Source organism: Tenebrio molitor, chromosome 1 (assembly GCF_963966145.1).
Source record: "Tenebrio molitor chromosome 1, icTenMoli1.1, whole genome shotgun sequence".
Taxonomy (NCBI): Eukaryota; Metazoa; Arthropoda; class Insecta; order Coleoptera; family Tenebrionidae; genus Tenebrio; species Tenebrio molitor.
In genome coordinates, this window is record NC_091046.1 from 4,556,778 (window position 1) to 4,567,296 (window position 10,519).

Consider the following 10,519-nt stretch of genomic DNA (forward strand, 5'->3'; position numbering starts at 1 on the left):
GTTCTGGGCGTCAAAATTTGTGTGACCAAAAGTTGGCCAGTGACAGCTCCGGGCTCCCAGGGGGTTTTTCGGGGCAGAGGGCGTGGGTTCGGATTTTTAAAAAATGGGCGCCAGGCAGCTATTGTCTTGAGCTGGTTGTTGCTTGTCCAGCTGCCGGGACAAGTGCTCAGATCTTACTCGTCGAAGGTAAGTAAAAGCAAACGCTTTCTGATCGTTAAACAAATTTTGGTTTATTCGGTTACTGCAAAATTATCCACAGAACAGTATTTGGTGGTTCGGTACTGGTTCACACGAATGCGATAATGGTTCGCTTGTAACTACTAGATGAAAATTGAAAGATGCGGAACCAGTACTTTTTGGTGGCCTTAATATCTACTTTGGTCGTAACCAGAAAAGCTTTTCTTTCACATGTGACCGAATCTTAAACTAAACATGATATTCTTCGACGAAATAAAAGATGTTTTGATTCCTGATGAGGAACCTCCCGAACTTAGACTTCCTTCTGATCGAGCTAATTATTAAATGTAAACTTAATGAAACCCAAGGTCAAGATTGGGGTGTCACCTTGACAAAAAAATTAAAATTGATCCTGATAGGAAAGTTTAAATCGGTGAAGTTCCGAAACGTTAAATTTGACTGAAATTTCTTTAAGTTGACACTGGAGATTGAATGAAAAGGTTCTTACAAAAAAATTCTAAACATTTGCAAAGTTTCAAAAAAATTTTGTGAACATACAAAAATTATGAAAGCGAGAAGCGAGAAATTCGAGGCGTTCCTAAATTTTGCAATGCCGCGGTAAAAAAATATGGCGACTTAGCTTTATGACGGGTCTGTTGTCTCCTCGAATAGCGTCCTTTTGACTTGCGGTGTGACCTTGGCGATACGGTGCTCAAAATAAACGATCGCCTCTGCGAACGATGTTCTCCAAAATGGTCGCCTCTGCGAACGATCTGGCTACGAATCGCCCTGCGAACGATCTGGCTACGAATCGCCCTGCGAACGATCTGGCTACGAATCGCCCTGCGAACGATCTGGCTACGAATCGCCCTGCGAACGATCTGGCTACGAATCGCCCTGCGAACGATCTGGCTACGAATCGCCCTGCGAACGATCTGGCTACGAATCGCCCTGCGAACGACCCCTTTCAGCGAAAAAGGGGGTTCTTGGCGCTAAATCGAAGTCCTTCCGGCACTCCTTTACTCAAAAATTTTCGGTACTCTAAAGTTGCGATACGGTACTGGATCAATTCATCCAAACGGGATTGACTCTAAACTGGATCGAACCACCCCTAATACATGGTCTTAGTGAAATGAATTCAAAATTGAACGATAATTACCTCTATAGTGCGAGGGGTCACTCGACCACGAACTCTAAAAGGCGCTTCGCTGGCGTCGCTTCGACGGCTCTCGACGAAGTGTCCGACTTCCGCATTTTTAATCTCGGTACCGCAGTCCCATAAATCGCGAAAATCGTCACGCGCGCGATTCTCGACCTTATTCAGTTGTGCTATAAGGCGGGCTGCGCTTGCGTGGTACTGCGCAATCAAAAATGTGCATTTCCGGTGGTACTACACGTGCGCGTGTCATGACAGGTGGACCGTCATGGCGTCGGTTTGTTTACCTCGAAATTATACCGAGCGGGAGAATTCAGATTTTGGACGGTATTGTGTCGGTAAGTCGTGCACGTCTATCCTGATGTTAATTGCCGTAACTCGCAGGTCAAAAAAAGGACAGGAAGAAAGATGGGGTTGAAAAGAAGGAGATGACTTTCCGGCAAGTTACTAAAGAGGAAAAGGGACCCAACATTGCCGTACGGTCACCTATCGCTGAGAAGAGAAGAAGAGAAAGTGAAGAGAAAGAGAAAGTGAAAGTGGGGTTCTGAAAGATAGGTTGCAGCTCGCCAACCTAGAGGCGTGAGGCCACCTCAGCCTGACATTTGCGGGGGTAACATGTGTTCTTCCAGCCCCCCCGTGGTGGCTGGCACAAATGACTCTAAATTGAAACTTTCCGCTTCCGGAATGAGCGACGTAAAAAACTTGAAGGCAGGGTGGGCGCGTCGCGCTGCCAAACGCCGTGCGTTAACTGCTAGTTCCGGGTCTTCGAACTGCGATCTATTAGCCCCGCGAGCATAAGTAGGACCTCGTGGCCTCCTACTCCGGCCAATCGCCATTGTGGCGTTTCGTAACGCTACACTACCCCCCTCCTCAAAAAGAAAAAGGAAAAGGTAACTCAGTTGCCTTTTACTTTTTACAAAAAAACGAAGATGAAGTCTTCACAAAAAAAAACGTCAAAATTTGATCACTGGAAAAGTTTTGGTTTCGCCACGAAAATGGCTTGTCGATGTCTGCGCGTATCAAACGATTGAAAACTGAATCTCAATGTCAATTAGTACTTGAGTACTGCGGTATGATGTAAGTCAAGTCCGGTTAAATGTCATAATTTGGGGTTCTTAAATAAACTTTTCCTGAACAAACTCCACGGTAAAATTTTACTGTCGTCAACATTCCAAAGGAGGACAAAAGAATTAATCGAAAAATTGAACGGTACGAAAAAGTGAAATGCAAAGCTCGCTACGGTTCTTCGGCTTCTGCCAGAGATCCTCTGAATTCTTTCAAATCTTTCATGTGCCAAACACCTAGATCTGCGCGGTTCTCATCTTCGAGAGCGTACGCGAGTTTCGATAGTTTTCTCGTTATCGTGCACAGCACGTAGCGTGGCGCTAATTTTTGCGCAAAGTCTTTCGCAGCGCTGGAAAGTACTTTGTTGCGTTTCCAAACTTTGTCGCCTACAAAAAATTCAGCGTCGCGCTTCCGAAGATTGTACGAGCGTTCGTTGCGTTCGTGCGCTTTGTGAAGGTGCTGGGTTACATCCTGCAAGATGGTCTTGAGGTGTTCTAAATTTTTCGCGTGATCTTCGCGATCAGCTGTCGTCAAGGTTTCCGGATTTTCCGCTACTTTGCCGTAAAATTCACCGGTACAGGGTACTACCCTACCAAAATTGAGAAATGCTGGACTGAATCCGGTTACTTCGTTGACCGCTGTGCGAATCGCGTACCCGATCTTTGCCACCTCGGCATCCCACTTTTTGTGAGCGCCTTTGACGTAACTTCGTATGGCAGTGCCAACTGTGCGGTTGTATCGCTCCACAGGGTTGCTCTGAGGGTGATACTTGGCTGTGAACCAGATCTTTTGAACTTTGTAGTTCTCGCAAGTCTTTACAAATTCGTTTCCGACAAACTGCTTGCCGTTGTCGACCAAAATGAATTGCGGTACACCATACACAAGAAAAATTCCGTTCTCGATACATTCTGTAACTTTTGAGCTCGTAGCTTTTCGTAACGGAAATAGTACAACGTACTTCGTGAACCAATCTACGATCACTAAGAGATACGAGTATCCTTTCGTGGACGTCGGTAATGGACCAATCAAATCAACGGAAATCATTTGCCACGGAAACTGAACCTTTTTTTCTTTTCCCATAAGCCCTGCGCGAGCGGTGTTCGGTGCTTTTTGCTCATTGCAAACCTTGCAGTTTCGAACGTAACGAATGACGGAACGACGCATTTTCGGCCAAAAGTGATTGATGGATAACCTTGAAAGTGTCTTGTAGTACCCGAAATGAGCTGATGTCGGTGCATCATGACATGATTCTAAAATTTTTGTTCTTTGATTTCGCGGTACTAAAAGCTTCCACTCCGGGACGTTGCCGGGTAGTACAATTTTGTTCGGTACGAATCGATACACGAAACCGTTCTCGACTTTCCATGATGGATTTCTTTGAGGATTGGCGATTATGTTGTCGCGAAGTCGCGTGTACGACTCGTCCAAATCATTCAAGTTCACGCCGAGAAAGCTGTCAATGTCTACCGCAGCAATTTCTGCAGGTAGTCTCGATAGTGCGTCCGGTACTACATTGAGCTTGCCCTTACGATGGACCAAATCGAATGAAAATTGATTGAGCTTGACACTCCATCGCGCTAACTTGCCTGCTGGGTCCTTCATTCGGTTTAACCAGAGCAATGAATAATGGTCCGTCACGATCGTGAAATGGGTGCCCTCAACGTAAGGTCTGAACTTTTCCAACGCGAACAAAACGGCTAAACATTCTCGTTCCGTAACGCTATAATTTCGCTCGGCTTTTGTTAGCGAACGGCTGGCGTACGCGATCACTCTCTCATCTCCGTCTAAATCTTGCGTTAAAACTGCTCCTAGACCGGTGTTTGAAGCGTCAGTTTGGATCACGAAAGGTTTCGAGAAATCAGGACTTGACAATACGGGTGCTGAAACAAGTGCATCCTTGATTTTCTGAAAAGCTTCCTGAGCTTCAGGAGTCCACTCCGTTTTCTGTCGCTTTCGCTTTCCGGTAAGTAACGCGTTTATCGGGGACATGAGGGTCGAAAAATGAGGGATGAAACGCCTATACCAAGAACACATGCCTACGAAACGTTTGATTTCGGTACTAGTCTTCGGGACTGGATAGCTCACCATGGCCGCTACTTTGTCTGGATCGGTACCTAGACCATGTTCATCGACAATGAAACCCAAATATTTCAAACTTGAGCGGAAAAGTTGACACTTTTTCGCATTCACGGTGAGTTTCGCGTCTCGAAGACGTCGTATCACCTCCCTCAAAACTTGTACGTGTTTCTCGAATGTCGGGGCGATAATGATTAGATCGTCCAGGTAAACAAAGACGTGAGGTTCTAGTTCAGGTCCGAAAATTCTGTCCATGAGACACTGCTGCCTCTGGGCTGCGTTTGTCAGTCCGAACGGTAATACGTTAAAATGAAAAAGACCTCTGCCGGGAATCGCAAAAGCTGTCTTCGGTCTAGACTCTGAATCTAACGGGATTTGCCAAAAAGCGTTCTTGAGATCGATCGAACTGATGTACTTTGCTCCTCGCAACATACTGAGAATCCTGTCGACACGCGGTAATGGGTAACTGTCACGTTTTGTCACGGCATTGAGCCTGCGACCGTCAAAGCAAAGTCGGTATTCACCGGAAGATTTCTTTACTAACAAAATTGGAGAAGACCACGGACTGTCAGAAGGCGATATGACATTGTTCTCGAGCATGCGGTCAATTTCTTTGTTGACTTCCGCAAGCATGTACGGAGACCACCAATACGGACGTTGTTTGATCGGCAATGCTTCTCCCGTGTCGATTGTGACTGTCATTTTGTGTGTCCTCCCTAACTTTCCGTCGTTGCTCAACAAATCTAAATTTTTCCGGATGATCTCGGTGATCTCATGCCGATCCGCGCCACACTCCGTCACCGCGTCACATTCTGGTACTCTTACGATATCCGACGCTACTTCAATTTTGTGACCCGCGAAATCTATCTTGAGTCCGAATAATCTACAAAAGTCGCACCCTAATATGACGCTATGCTGAAGATCTGGCACGTAGTAGACACGAATTCGCCGTCTCGACGAGTCTAACACTGCTTCTAGTTCGATAGCTTTGGTTACCGGATGTTGTTTTCCGTCGGCAGTTCTGATGGTTTTTAGCCGAGATGGGAAAGTTTTTCCACCTGCGCGAAAATGAATTAAATCGGCTCCTTTTCCACCAACTATAGTGCAATTCGAACCGGAATCCACGAGTCCTTCAGTTTCCTTATTGTTTAGACGCAGTCTGATAAATGGCCTATTGTCATTGGTTTTGCTGACGAAAATGGAAGCGGAATTTGCCCGAGAAGGCTTGCAAAACTCTTTGACTTCGTCTAACCAAGCGTTCCACTGGGTGTCCGTACGTTTCGCGATGATCGATGCGTTTACATCGGCCTTGGGATGTTTTAGGAACGTAGCACGGCCGCAAGTCTGCCGCGTCCCTACTGCGCGTTTCCCGACGGATTACACTTTTTGCAGGTCGCCAAGGTGACGTCTGGCTCCCCACAACGGTAGCAAAACTGCTTTCTTTTCAGTCGACAGTTCATGAACGAATGATTCGGCTGTTGACAATTCCAGCACTTGAACGACCTGGAGGACGAACTCGCGGGTTCACTCCGTCTGGCTGAATTGCCTGAGGGTTCCTTCACGACGATGGCGCGTGGACTCGCTTTCGCGGGTTCGCTCGCCCGAACATATGCCAACTCTGGCTCCAACACGCAAGATGACTTGGGTGCAGCGCGATGTTTCTGCCGCAAAGCCGATAACTCCTCCACTTTTTTGCACAACTTAATCAACTCCGGTACGGTGACAACTTCGGTGATGCTAAGCTGGTTAAGGTAACATGGAAGCAAATTCCTCCGAATCGTCTTTACCTTGGTTATCTCCGCCGGTGGTCGACTAAGTCTAGCAAAAAGCGTCTCCATAACCGCAACGTAAATGGTTATCGACTCGCTTTTGCCCTGAAGCCTGCCCTTGATTTCGTCCCACAACAATTCATCGAAATCCGGTGGAAGAAATTCCTGTTTCAACAACTGAACCACTTCGTCCCAATCGCTCAATCTGCTCCGAACAGAACGATACCAAATCAGCGCTTTGCCGCTAAAGAGATCAATGGCCGCGTTAAAAAGGTCCCTGTTGGTTGCGTTTCGCGCTACCGACAGTTCCTCTACCCGTTCCAAGAACTGGTTCACCGTCATTCCATTTTCCTCCCCGTTGAAAGATACGCCCCAGGTGTGAATTGGCACTAGTTTCGGTTCCGGAGATCTCGCGTGAGGGTGCACGTAAATGGGAGTAGTCGCGACGACTGGTGGCGCTTCCACCGTAACCGGGCTCGCTTCTGCTGCCTTGTCGTGAAGATCAGCTTCGAGCAACAAACATGTCGCGTACGCCTCATTTCTATACTCCGCATCTCGCTCGCGTCTCATTCGCCGAATGCGAAATGAAAGGTGCGTTAGACGGGTCTTCAACCGTTTGAAGATCATGTCTTCCGCCGTTCCTTCAAATTCTGTCAAAATCGTGCGTATGCTCTCAAGGGTGTCCTCAATGGCCTGGACCTCGGTGTCGTGATCATACTCTGCGTCATGAAGTGACAGAAAGTATTCGTCCGGTCGACCTAGTTCTTTGGACAGAGCTCTCGCTAACAGTTTCCTCTTATCGTCCTGGTTTCGGCTAGTCGTGATGCCGCGTATACGCAATTCATACGTCAGCTCGTCAGCTAGTAAATGCTTGACCTTGAATTGTTCGTCCATTTTGACGAAGACTCACCGCGATTCCACGGGTCGGTAACGCAATAAAAACGCCGGTCAAAACACTACCAAAAAACAGCGCGCAACACGATAGTCGATTCCGAGAAAAAGTTTTTGTCGTCGAGGGTACAAGATAAGACCGCTACTCAAACAATGAATTCGCCGCTAAATTTCCGCTTCTCATTAACACACAATCAAAAAATTCAACTTTCAATAAACCTTTACCAACTCCCTTTGCTCCGATTGAAAAAAGTGACTGAGCCTCAATGAAGACGAACGATAAACGAAAATTTGTGGTTGCTCCAAAAAATCGAGCCCCACGTTCTGGGCGTCAAAATTTGTGTGACCAAAAGTTGGCCAGTGACAGCTCCGGGCTCCCAGGGGGTTTTTCGGGGCAGAGGGCGTGGGTTCGGATTTTTAAAAAATGGGCGCCAGGCAGCTATTGTCTTGAGCTGGTTGTTGCTTGTCCAGCTGCCGGGACAAGTGCTCAGATCTTACTCGTCGAAGGTAAGTAAAAGCAAACGCTTTCTGATCGTTAAACAAATTTTGGTTTATTCGGTTACTGCAAAATTATCCACAGAACAGTATTTGGTGGTTCGGTACTGGTTCACACGAATGCGATAATGGTTCGCTTGTAACTACTAGATGAAAATTGAAAGATGCGGAACCAGTACTTTTTGGTGGCCTTAATATCTACTTTGGTCGTAACCAGAAAAGCTTTTCTTTCACATGTGACCGAATCTTAAACTAAACATGATATTCTTCGACGAAATAAAAGATGTTTTGATTCCTGATGAGGAACCTCCCGAACTTAGACTTCCTTCTGATCGAGCTAATTATTAAATGTAAACTTAATGAAACCCAAGGTCAAGATTGGGGTGTCACCTTGACAAAAAAATTAAAATTGATCCTGATAGGAAAGTTTAAATCGGTGAAGTTCCGAAACGTTAAATTTGACTGAAATTTCTTTAAGTTGACACTGGAGATTGAATGAAAAGGTTCTTACAAAAAAATTCTAAACATTTGCAAAGTTTCAAAAAAATTTTGTGAACATACAAAAATTATGAAAGCGAGAAGCGAGAAATTCGAGGCGTTCCTAAATTTTGCAATGCCGCGGTAAAAAAATATGGCGACTTAGCTTTATGACGGGTCTGTTGTCTCCTCGAATAGCGTCCTTTTGACTTGCGGTGTGACCTTGGCGATACGGTGCTCAAAATAAACGATCGCCTCTGCGAACGATGTTCTCCAAAATGGTCGCCTCTGCGAACGATCTGGCTACGAATCGCCCTGCGAACGATCTGGCTACGAATCGCCCTGCGAACGATCTGGCTACGAATCGCCCTGCGAACGATCTGGCTACGAATCGCCCTGCGAACGATCTGGCTACGAATCGCCCTGCGAACGATCTGGCTACGAATCGCCCTGCGAACGATCTGGCTACGAATCGCCCTGCGAACGACCCCTTTCAGCGAAAAAGGGGGTTCTTGGCGCTAAATCGAAGTCCTTCCGGCACTCCTTTACTCAAAAATTTTCGGTACTCTAAAGTTGCGATACGGTACTGGATCAATTCATCCAAACGGGATTGACTCTAAACTGGATCGAACCACCCCTAATACATGGTCTTAGTGAAATGAATTCAAAATTGAACGATAATTACCTCTATAGTGCGAGGGGTCACTCGACCACGAACTCTAAAAGGCGCTTCGCTGGCGTCGCTTCGACGGCTCTCGACGAAGTGTCCGACTTCCGCATTTTTAATCTCGGTACCGCAGTCCCATAAATCGCGAAAATCGTCACGCGCGCGATTCTCGACCTTATTCAGTTGTGCTATAAGGCGGGCTGCGCTTGCGTGGTACTGCGCAATCAAAAATGTGCATTTCCGGTGGTACTACACGTGCGCGTGTCATGACAGGTGGACCGTCATGGCGTCGGTTTGTTTACCTCGAAATTATACCGAGCGGGAGAATTCAGATTTTGGACGGTATTGTGTCGGTAAGTCGTGCACGTCTATCCTGATGTTAATTGCCGTAACTCGCAGGTCAAAAAAAGGACAGGAAGAAAGATGGGGTTGAAAAGAAGGAGATGACTTTCCGGCAAGTTACTAAAGAGGAAAAGGGACCCAACATTGCCGTACGGTCACCTATCGCTGAGAAGAGAAGAAGAGAAAGTGAAGAGAAAGAGAAAGTGAAAGTGGGGTTCTGAAAGATAGGTTGCAGCTCGCCAACCTAGAGGCGTGAGGCCACCTCAGCCTGACATTTGCGGGGGTAACATGTGTTCTTCCAGCCCCCCCGTGGTGGCTGGCACAAATGACTCTAAATTGAAACTTTCCGCTTCCGGAATGAGCGACGTAAAAAACTTGAAGGCAGGGTGGGCGCGTCGCGCTGCCAAACGCCGTGCGTTAACTGCTAGTTCCGGGTCTTCGAACTGCGATCTATTAGCCCCGCGAGCATAAGTAGGACCTCGTGGCCTCCTACTCCGGCCAATCGCCATTGTGGCGTTTCGTAACGCTACAAGCTGCATTGAATATCAGTCAAAAGCTGATTAAATTTTAACAGATATATTTGGGCATCGGTTGACTTAATTGCTCTAATGACTCACGAAATGTTTTCAATTAAACGCGGACGGTGCCGTCGACACTTTTCCCCCAGGAGCTTAACTATCTTAGGTTCACGGGGCTTAAACCAATCATTATACTAGTTAAGCCGCTGTGAAAAGTTTCCACATTGTGCACCAACATTCTTTGAGAAGTGACGTGATGTCTAAAAGCTCTTTCACATGCAAGTTTCCGTTGCGTATTGACTAACATTTTAATGTCTCTTGGAAAATGAAATGGTAAAACTTGCAGTTGCACATTTGTTGAAGGAAATTGCATCGCACTGAAAGTGATTAAATTTTTGGTTGTAGAAATGGTGGATGCGCCGGGACATTATTAAAAGAAATGAATTTAGTATACTCTGTTTTGATATTGATTTATATGACAACCCGGTTTTACGACTTACCGGCATCCAACTCAGAAACGGAGTACATCTTCATTTCTTTTATGAACAAAATAGAACCGGCGTTTGACAAAGGCTATTACGAATAGAAAGAGATGAAATTGTAGGCTATAAGAATAATTATTGATCACAAAATACGCGTACAGGGTGTCGCAAAATTAATGTATTCCAAGTCGGGGGTCTTGTAGGGAAAAATCTCAGAAACCTCGAAAAAATAAAATCAAAAATATAGGGGGGGGGGGACTTTACAAAGATATATGGGTCTGAAGGTTCAAACTTTTCATCATGTTTTCTTCAAATAAAAAATATAAATGGTTGACATTCATTTTGAAATATGGTGAATATGATTATGTACAGTCACGAGCAATAAATTTTGATCGTCAAGGTCA

General features: G+C 46.0%; 1 long non-coding RNA gene across 4 annotated transcripts; it reads right to left on the minus strand.

Moving 5' to 3' along the window:
- Nucleotides 1-204: 204 nt before the first annotated feature.
- Nucleotides 205-9,175, minus strand: LOC138122366 (uncharacterized). Of its 4 annotated transcripts, none has more exons than XR_011156453.1 (4): nucleotides 8,792-9,175; nucleotides 8,595-8,743; nucleotides 1,140-8,459; nucleotides 205-1,004 (listed from the first exon to the last, which is right to left on the minus strand). It is a non-coding gene; the product is annotated as an uncharacterized lncRNA (long non-coding RNA). The 4 variants fall into 4 exon arrangements; XR_011156454.1 differs by having other exon boundaries at nucleotides 1,140-1,288; nucleotides 1,337-8,459; nucleotides 8,595-9,175; XR_011156452.1 differs by having other exon boundaries at nucleotides 1,140-8,432; nucleotides 8,595-9,175.
- Between the last annotated feature and the right edge of the window lie 1,344 nt (nucleotides 9,176-10,519).